At 44.1% G+C, this 10908-nt stretch overlaps 1 long non-coding RNA gene across 2 annotated transcripts; it reads right to left on the bottom strand.

Moving 5' to 3' along the window:
* Positions 1–1795: 1795 nt before the first annotated feature.
* Positions 1796–3346, bottom strand: LOC148431397 (uncharacterized). 2 transcript variants are annotated; one of them, XR_015877179.1, is made up of 4 exons: positions 3263–3346; positions 2609–2767; positions 2409–2531; positions 1796–1841 (listed from the first exon to the last, which is right to left on the bottom strand). It is a non-coding gene; the product is annotated as an uncharacterized LOC148431397 (long non-coding RNA). The 2 variants fall into 2 exon arrangements; XR_015877178.1 differs by lacking the exon at positions 3263–3346 and having other exon boundaries at positions 2609–2985.
* Between the last annotated feature and the right edge of the window lie 7562 nt (positions 3347–10908).

The following is a 10908-nucleotide window of genomic DNA, read 5'->3' on the forward strand; positions in this document are numbered from 1 at the left end:
GAGTACCTGGCTCCACTAACTGCACCCCTCAGGTAGCCCCCAGCCCTGAGGACACTGGACTGTGCCACAGTGGGCTCCGTCCGCAGACGCCCCCTGTGCTTACCTTGTTGCTCCCTGTGCACCTGACCACAGTCCTGCTAGCTGGGACCCCCAGAAAAGCCTGCCGAGTTCCCTGGTTCAGTACCGGTGGCTCAGCGCCAGCAGGGGTGTAGGTGGGGTAGTGGGGGCTTCCGCTGGACTGTCCCCACTAGCCGCACTTGCAGTCTTCTTAACTTCGGGGCTGTTTTTGCCAGCAGCCCCCATGCAGTGACCCGACTATGGACGGGTACCAACTGAAACTGAGGTGCCTTGGCCTGGGGGCGGGGTTATAGGAGGGGGGCCCAGTGCATGCTGGGAGCACAAAGTTAACTGTGTGGTGCCCGATGGCCAAGCCAGGACTATAACCCAAGGTAACCCTGTGGATACCCTATGGAGCCTGCTGCATAAATATATTTTAAATAAATAAATTCAAATGTTTTCTGTATTAGTTCCCTAATCGTAAACAATTATAGACATTCCACCCATAACTGCACCAAGTGGGACAATAATAACACCAATTTGACCTACAATGTTACAAGTTTCTCCAGATAAAGTTGGCCAAATCTGGCAATTTCCACATACAATTTATTCATTTACCACCCCTGCAGTGTCTTTGATCAAGAGGTCATAAAATCTTGTGGGTGGCTGTATTTTATTGTACTGTATTGTATTGTATAGGGTGCAGTTATTCAACCTCACCTCCTGATGGTCAGATCTGCCTTATTCAGAGATGTACGCAAACCCAATGGTGTGAGATCTGTGCATGTGCAGATCTCGTTCTGAGAGATCGCTAGCAGTGCCCCCTAAGCCACAACATGAATGACAAGCTGCGGCAGTTTGGGGACTGGGTGGTCTTGAAAACAGATGTGTCGGCCCCGTTTTTGAGGCACGCCGTGGCCAGTGTCTGCGTCTTGCAACACAGGGTTACTCAGATGGCAGATGTTCCCACAGAGTGAGCCGATGCTGCACCCCTCGGATCTGCAATGCATACAGTAGGCGTCATTTTAAACTAGACGCCACCTGTGGCATAAGCATATTATTGCACAGCCGCTGCATGCAGAGTCGCAGTCTGTGCATTATCACCCATCTCTGATCAGGCCCAGAGTCTTCTGGATTTCCAAGTTGGCCACAGAACAGAGAAGATTGCTTTTTCTTATTTTTTTAAACAAGGGAATATTGTGATCATTACATGGTAGCCATAAATCACAAACAATACTTAAAGAGAAGTATACCATTTATATAATAATTGAAAATAAAAAAGTACAGGCATATACTATTGTATACCTCCTGTACCGTTCGTCATATACTGGTTCCCTAATTTCTTATATTCAGTTTTATACATGTACATACTATATGTGGTCAGCATCTTCCATTCAATGACCTCTAATGGAAGCGTTCCACTTTGTAGCATACTTACAGGTGTAGCAAAGTGTCCGTACAGGATGTGCTGTGATCTTGGCCCGGTGAATAGGTCATAAGGTCCTCTTTTACCCACAACGTGCTTCAAGGTTTCATCTATGGAGCATTTTAGGTTGTAGGTTCCTGGTCCCGGCACACATTCCTGAAATATGAGCAGTGCATTAGGAAAGCAATGACACACGGCCCCTCTCATCCCATAATCACTTACATTGCTGCTTGCTGAGCCACATTTAGTCGTTTCGCTGTCCATTATACCCTTGGAGCTGGCAGACTCTGAAGCCCTCTCTTCTATGAGTGTGTGGATTCCCTGCTTTGCCGTAAGTTCCAGGTCCTGGGGTACAATTCTGTGTGGAGGACAGAAACAGGAATCATGAACAAAATAGATCACATAGCAAACATTCATCTGCATGTGACATCATTCACACACTGCCAGGAAGGGGGTACAGAACTGATTCAGGTGTCTATTTATTAAGATGAGAAAAGTCCTTTCTCTGGTGTTTTCACCAAAGGGCTTTTCTGTGCTTTTATTACATTATTAACAGATTAGCACCAGTGAAATCAGTTTGTGAGGCTTACCCCCGCCCCTATAAATCTCTATGGAGATGGCAGCTTACTGTAATTTATTCAGATTGCGTTACACTGTACCCGACAACGGGGACATGCAAAAATGGAAATACTTTGCTTCGCCAGCGTCGGGTCAAGCTACCGTGTAAAACAGAGGGGGCGCTGCCAGGGCATGCTTATATTACTGTGACCGTTCGCCGGCAGCACTAGGCTGGGAATTGGTTAATCGGTCCCATAAATGCACAGTGTGTACCTAGAACTAGCCTACAGTTTGGCTGACCCACAATGTGTAGAGGATCATTGTGCATATTCCTAGAACTCCTCTATCACTGTTTAACATGCTCTACCTTTAATTCGTCCTTGAATCGCACATCTTTAGTGTTACACAGTCCTCGCACGCTGGCAGGTTTCTTTTCCATTAGCTCCAGAAATGACTTTATGTTGTATCGACCCGGCCCCATGTTTTGCTTCTAAAGTAATCAAGCATACAAACGTTTCAGAAAATTGATTCATGTTTCCCAGAGTGTAAATTACAGCTTCACCTCACCAGCAAACGGTTCCTCTCCCATGTTTCCTTGTACAGGACATGTGGCATCACAGTCAGCCGTTCTGTTTCTTCTGCTCTTTTCCATCCAGGCGTAGATGCAACTCACTCCAGAACGAAAGGATTATAGGGATTATAGGTTCCAGGCCCTAAACGTCTTGCCTGGATTAAATCACAGTCTTTTTACAGATACAATTTATGTCCAACATTCACATTCTTACTTAAAAATAAGAAAAAACGTGAAAAATGTTTTCTTTCTCAAGAAAAACATATAGAGAAAACCAGTCTTACCCTATAAAATACAGCCCTGCAATCAACAGAGGCTTAGGTAGATGAGGGACAGAGGGGGTAAGTGGTGTCCTGTGACCTCTAAAAGGACATTATTGTTATTCGGATGTAGCCTTGAACTGTACATCTTTCATAAACTTTCTTGAATCTAAAATCAACTTCATCAACTAGATCTTATTTAATAACATGGTGCAATGAGCATGAACTGTTTCAATCCACAGCAACCAACCAGATATCACTTTACAGGACTCTAGAGACACAAATTAATTTATGTAGTTGCCATTGGCTACTGCATGTTCCCCTCCTAATATTTTATGAAATATGTTCTTTAGAGTTTCTTAGCCAGTGGTGTATCATATATGTACTCACTGTCTCTGAAGTTGCCCTCTTGCAGTAAGGTACTTGTGTGTAGGAACCAGGTTTCTTAAATTCAGGATAAACCGCAGATACATCAAATCTATGGGATAAGATAGAAAATCTAAATGTAACTATTTATGTAAAAAAATGTATTTGTTGTTCACTCATTGGTTCGTGGCTAAAAAGTGTGTAAACATTAAAGAACAGTGGGGCCTGATTCACTACGGATAACTATTGCAATCGCGGCTGCGATTACGCACACAGGTGTGCTGAAACAATATGCTAATGAATGCTATCGCAATGCCGTCGCACAGCCAACATAAAGACGCCCACTACCGCTATGTCACATCCGTAATACCTTGCAGTGCTGTGTATACATCGGGAACATCGAGTAACATCGGCCCCTCACGCACAATTACAGCAGGTATGACCTTACTCATAAATTGCTCGTTGCACGCAGTGAGTACTCAAGCTGTGTATGCCGTCGCAGTGGACAATTTATGCACGTCCATGCAACGGCGTTCAAACGGACAGGCACGCCAACGTTTCTCCAGCCACTCCTCCATCACCACCCCCAAACACCCTCCTGTCCTTCAGTCTGTGATGGCTTTGTATCGATCGCAATGCTAACTCACGTACGCGCACTGCAATGCATACGAAGTACGTACCATCGGCCGATTTGCGATCCGTAATGAATCAGGCCCAGTGACCGCAAGCCATGACTGATTCTACATAAGTAACTAATTGCTTCCTGACCATATGATAGAGGTTCCCAAACTCCGCCATACAGTCCATGTTTTAAGGATATCCATGCTTGAGCACAGGTGATCTACCGTATATACTCGAGTATAAGCCGAGTTTTTCAGCACAAAAAATGTGCTGAAAAAGTACCCCCTCGGCTTATACCAGAGTCAAGTGTAGCGCTGACCGGACGGAGTTCGGTCAGCGCTACACACTGCCAAACACACAGCCGCCGGAGCCGGTTGCTGCGTGTTTGGTGTAATCAGCAGCGGCTGAGAGTCTGTATAAATCACCGGGACTCTTGGAAATGGTTGCACCAGTTGTTTAGCAGATTAGAACTTAGATGCTGATTAAGTACCGCCGTGTGTAAAGTGGAATCCAGTTCCGACTTATATATTAAAGTAGGGTCATATGTTAATTTTTCATATACTGCAGTGTCCAAAAGTTGATTATCTAATTCCTGTTTGTACTGGAGAATATTTTGAATATTCAGGATTGAGGATGTTCATGGACACCATTGTTAATACACCGCTATTTAAGGTAAGCTTCCTTATTTGTCACACTTTTGCACCCTGATGACAAGACCGCCCAGGTCTTGAAACGTTGGCGAATAAAGTCACTTTTCTTCATTTATAAAGACCGTGGAGTGCCGCCTGTAGCTGTTTTCTGACAGACATCGCATTTTTACATACATACACACACATATATATATATATATATATATATACACTGTACAAAAAAAATAGGCAGCACTCGGAGACTGGATAAGACTCGTGAAACCCTCAGCCGAGGGACTTTTAATCAATCATAGGTCGACGTTTCGGGGTCTTGCACCCCTTCTTCAGGACAGCAGAATAACACAATTCAAACAAACAGACATATTTATATCATAACTACTCACCACTAAACAGGCGCCATGCACACCTGAGCTCCGTCCAGCAGCCGCACTTCCGGTCGCGGCAAGTCCGCAAAAACCGGAAGTGACAATTAGATATCAGGTCTAAAAAATTTGAGAGGAGAGGGTATCCGGTGGAAGAATTGATTAAGGCTAGACAAAAAGCATTGTCTGAGTAGGGAAGAGTTATTGAGAATTGATCCTAAGGACAAAAAGCTAAATCAGCTACCATGGGTCCATGAATACGATGTTAAGAGCAAATATACCAACAAAAGAGCTAAGAAGTTATGGCCCATTATTACATCTGATCCAGAGCTAAAGTGTTTGCACAATACTAAACTATTACCTAGCTATACCAGAGGGAGAAATATCAAAGATCTGGTGGTTAAAACTGATGTGACAAATTTTTTAAAACCTATGCCTAAGCCCAATTTCTTGACACGTAAAGATGGATGTTTTAAGTGCCTAGGGTGCACGACGTGTTCATATCTTGAGACCGGGGATACCATACTCCATCCATACTCGGGGAAAAGATATAAAATTAAGTGGCCTTTGACATGTACCTCTAGATTCATCATCTATGTTATTATATGCCCATGTGGCCTATATTACATAGGCAAAACTGAATGCCAATTTAAAATCAGAATGGCTCAACATAGATCGGCAATTAGAACAGCTATCTCCACTAATGGTAGTGAACAACCGGTAGCACGCCACTTTGCGCATAACAAACACAGTATAGCGACCCTCAGATATAAGATTATTGACCATGTACCCTTGTCACTAAGGGGTGGTGATAGAGGAAGGAAACTCCTGCAATTGGAGACACAGTGGATCTGTAGATTGGATACTCTTTTTCCTCGAGGGTTAAATGACTCTTTGGGTCTTATTAATTTCTTATAAATTTGTGTAATTTTGGATGGCTTTATATGCCAATGTTGTGGATCTTCTATGACATGAATATGTTCATTAAGGATTGTATATGCATTTAAATTTGGTAGTAGTGGTGTTTTTTTGCCCACTAGATGGCTCCATTTCTCCATTATGTAGTATTGATTTTTTACTTGTCATATTGATGACAATAAGAGGCAATGTCATTAGTGGCAAAATGTTTTTTATAGTGTTACTAATGCATTTTTTATCTTTAGTTATATGTCCACGTTAGAATATGTGTATTTTATTTGAGTATTTATATGTATGTGTATTCACTTTACACTTTTTGTAAGTATCACTTTTTATACACAACAAAGTTTGTATAATCCTTTCTGTGCATGATATTTGTACGCAGATCTTATGTTTTTTACACAGTGTACATGTGCTGAGATATATACACTTTATGGATCTATTGCATTATGATAATGACTAAGTTTGTTCACGATCGCACTGTGTATGTTATTGCAGGTTGCCATGGCGCTGGGTCCCGCCCGGGTGACGTCACTTCCGGTTTTTGCGGACTTGCCGCGACCGGAAGTGCGGCTGCTGGACGGAGCTCAGGTGTGCATGGCGCCTGTTTAGTGGTGAGTAGTTATGATATAAATATGTCTGTTTGTTTGTATTGTGTTATTCTGCTGTCCTGAGGAAGGGGTGCAAGACTCCGAAAGGTCGACCTATGATTGATTAAAAGTCCCTCGGCTGAGGGTTTCACGAGTCTTATCCAGTCTCCGAGTGCTGCCTATTTTTTTGTACAGTGTGTATTGGGGGTGCTGTCCTCCTAATAAGGAAGGCACCGGAGCAAGGTGTGGGCTGTTTGTCCAAGTTACACTGCGTGAAGGAGTGCCGGAGTTGTTGCTTATATATATCTATACACACACACACACACGTATAATACGAGGGCAAATAGCACCCTGCCCTCCAGGAGGGCAAAAAGCGCCCTGCCCTCACAGCCTGCGGGTGCCGTCTTCACCCGCGGGACGCAGTGTCCCGCAGGGGGAGAAATGTGCGGTGACCCAGTCACCGCCGGAGAATAGACGCCGGGTAGCATCTATTCTCCCTCTCTGCAGCGCTTGGGGGCTGCCCGGCGTGTCCGTAAGTGCCGGGCACGCCCCCAAGTATGACGAAAAGGGGACGCGTCTTATACACACACCCCCTTTTTGGGCGCGCGCACAACGTTGCCCTCTCTAGCTCCGGCACCCTGCCTGCCGCCGGAGCTAGAGTGAACACTAGGACACTCATATATATATATATATATATATATACACCCACACAGGACACTATAGAATTATATATATTTCTGCTGGTGCCTACCTGGTGCTGCAGTACTGTACAATAATATTGGGAAGTTTGCTGCTGGGCGCTGGCAGCCTGGCTCAGTGCTGCATTACATCTGCTGCCTGGTCTGAAGTCTGAGGCTGACGGCGCAGGGGCTAGAGACAGAGCAAAGGCTCCGTCAGCCATTTTTTTTTTTTAACTCCATCAAGCATCCAGCTGCCTGATCGCATGGAGGGGGATCAGATATTGAAGGGCGGGCTGAGTGTGAACTGACCTGGCGTCCCGGCAGCCCAATCCACCCCCATCCACCCCCGGAATCAGTCCAGGAGGGGCGCATACATAGCACCAGGACTCAGGGAACATTGAAGACTGGAGGCGGAGCAGCAGACTGGGCCGGCCAATGACATCGCCGGCACAGGACCCAGGCAGCTGCCGCAGCCTCTAGCATTGTGAGCCATATTCAAGTAGAGGTGTAGTTTTCACCTGTCCGACTGTTCGCTTCATTCGCCTGTTTCAGAGGCGAATTTATTCCATGCTCGTCCCCGCTTTTCGCCTAATTCAATTGCAAGACAGGCGAAAACGGAAATAGGCGACTGCGGAACAGGCGAAAAATACTGAAAGAATTGGGGAAATGAGTCTGTACCCCAGAAAAAGATATATTAACTTAGGGAATCAATATAAATGTGTACTAATAGCCCTAATAAGACTATTTTGGGTACTTAAGTTGTGTAAATTGCTTGCTATTAGCGTCTTTGTAAAAGTGGTGAAGAATGGCATAAAGCTGTATTTTTTGGTGAAATGAAGTAAACCAGTCAAATTTGGGGTGCTTGAAAAGGGTGCTAGCATGTTTTTATGTCTCTAAAGTGAACTTTTAAAAAACGTGAAAAATCCACCTGCTGCATGCACCTGCAATCCCAAAAACCCCTGACCCATACTTGGGGACCCCCAAGAAGTCTATTTCGATACTTTTAATGTTTATCCCCCCACTTTTTAAATTCTCACCCCAAAAATGACATGTCTTTTTTGGGGTGTTCTTAGGTTTTTGTTTCTGTTTTTTTTGCAGATTTGTCCTTTGGTGGGCTGTCCCAAGGGGTCAGAGTTTTTTCACCACGTTTACACCCCAAAATAAAGATTTTGCATTTCTTTTCACCAGCTATTGATTGGAGAATCATTTTTGGAGAATTGTTTCCACTTAGGCGAAATTGTCCTGGAATTGAATTTGGCGAATTTTTTTTTAGGCAAATTTTTCACAAAAAAACAGGTGAATATGGCTTTTCGCCTCTAATTGAATTCCCCTCTATGTGTGTCTGTTTAGTTTGTCTTCTCCGCGGTTGGGTGGGAGGGAGCGGGTGTAATGGGCGCCGCCACTGGGATTCACCGGGTCTCAGCCTGCAATAGTGGCTTCTAAGAGAGGGAAGGCAATGCCCTCTCTCCAAGACAGCCTCAGCGGGCCGCCCATCAGGTCCCGACGCTCTTAGGCAGCTGCCTAAAGCTGCCTAATGGAAGCGCCGGCCCTGGAAGTGTCAGCTTATAAAACCTGCCACTACGTAAATAAAGCCCCTATAGTGCGAAGTTAGAGATCAGCTGGAGACTATGGTGTATCCCTTCATGAGTGTTGGTGCAGTATTATATACATCAATTACCAGACCATATTTCAGTTTTTCGGTTATTCCAAAAAAATATATTTTTTAAAATGCTTTTTGTGCCCTGTTGTGTGACACCTGACAGGAAGATCTCAACAGAAGGACAGCACTAGAGCATTTCATGGTAAAAAAATATTTTTCTAAGTTGGTTTAATTTCACTTTATTTTTCTATAAACATTTAGTTCTAATTTTAAGTTGCATAACATATCTGCAACTGCACGTTTAAATGTATTAACATGGGTGGGAGCTTTCATACTGCTAATCCTGCCACTAGCTAAAATACACTATAGGATTTGACGGCAGATAGGAACCACTTGGCCCATCTAGTCTGCCCATTTTATTTTGGTAAAAGAACCGTATATGATGCTTTAGAAACATAGACTCTAGGGAAATAGTGCACATTTATCAACAACATAAAAAATTATATTTCCATTTAAAATTCGATTCGCTGTTTACCAAACATGAAACTGGCATTTCACCTAAAAATTTTCAAAGTGTCTTTTCAAGGTCATCAAGGCAAATTTACATCATTATTGGTAGAGTTCAGTATAAATGGACTTTGTCATTGTGTAATGTCAAAATGCCAAACTATTGGAACAGTGTGGAGGGTCAAAGAGCCTGATTCATTACGGATTGCACAGCGAAAATATGCTAATGTTTGCAATCTCAGTGCCATCGCAGCCTAAAATAAGGATGACCACTTCTCCTTACTCACATCCATAATACTTTGCAAATCTGCATAATCATCGGTAGCAACGAGTACCATCAGACCCTCACGCACACTTGCACAAGGTCAGAATTTGCTAACCTCATCGCACGCAGTGAGATCCCAAGCTGCATATGCCATCGAAGTGGCATTTATGCACGCCACTGTAATGGCGTTCAAATGCACTGGCATGTCTGAGTTTTGCCGACCACCCCCCCAATCACCACTCCCAAACACTCACTCTGTTATAGGCCTGTGTAGTCACTGCGATCGCAGTCCGATCGCAGTGACATTTGCGCACTGCAATGCAAACGCAACAATCGGCCGTCTTCGTGCATAATCGCAGTTGCGATCAGTAACGAATCAGGCCCAAAGTGCAAATAGGGGTGTGTTTACTTAATACAGAGTATTATCCTTTATTTCTTGCGCTGCTTATACATGAATGACTTACACCAATATTGTACCGTGTAAACCTTTTTTTTTATCAGGAGACATCTGGGCATTATAGAACAGTTCTCTACTTGAAAGCAACTTCTATTACTATAATTGATGCTGCTATTATTCTGGTGCCATTTCAATTATAATCTATGTGATTCCCACTGTTGTCACATTCTCATTATTGCATATATTTTGCCACATTTTGGACTCAATTACTAAACATTATTTGTCCATATTATCTATTGTAGGCATTATTATTCTTTATAAATGATTGTCTATCTCCCCTTTAAAATACCTTGGGCTCATTTCAGCCATCTACTTAACGCAGGGGTGTATCTAGGGGTCCGAGCACCCCTGGCAAAGTAAAGGACCTGCGCCCCCCCTCCCGCTCCCCTCCTTTTTATAGGAATAATTATACTTTCTAATTATAACTTAAATATTTGCAAATAAAAACAAAATTAATCAGTTTTAAAAGAACTAAAAAACTCTTTATGAAGCTATCTGGGGCTGCTATGAATAACAGGCACACAGGAAATTAACTACTGCACAAACTTCTTACCCAGTTACCCTCCTGCTCATCCCCCTTACTACACTATGGGTGGTATTCAATTGTTATAGTGCTCCCAATCTCCCGTCTAAAGTGACAGGAGATCGCAGGGCGCTTTTCAATTGTTGCAGTTTTTCGCGCTGATCGTGCCCAAAGTGTTCAGGTTTAGCCGTGTAAAGCAGCTTCCCCCGACCAAAGTGCTGGGCGCGACCGCGAAAAGTGATGTTTGGGTGCCCAAACAGGTCACTTTTCGCACATTTCAGCTCGCAACCCGCTGGGGCTGCGAGGGGCGTAACAATTGAATACCGCCCTATAAGGACAAAGCTATCAGGGGCTACCCACTCCACTTACTTGGGTTGCAGATTGCTGGCAGGTCTCTGGTGGGCTGGAAGACTGCTGGGCCCTGTCACTGGTAAGCGGGCTGCTGGGCTCCCTGGCTGGTGCTGGCTGCTGGGCTCCCTGGCTGGCAGGTTGCTTGT

This window comes from Taudactylus pleione, unplaced genomic scaffold (assembly GCF_031769625.1).
Source record: "Taudactylus pleione unplaced genomic scaffold, aTauple2 ptg002294l, whole genome shotgun sequence".
Classification (NCBI taxonomy): Eukaryota; Metazoa; Chordata; class Amphibia; order Anura; family Myobatrachidae; genus Taudactylus; species Taudactylus pleione.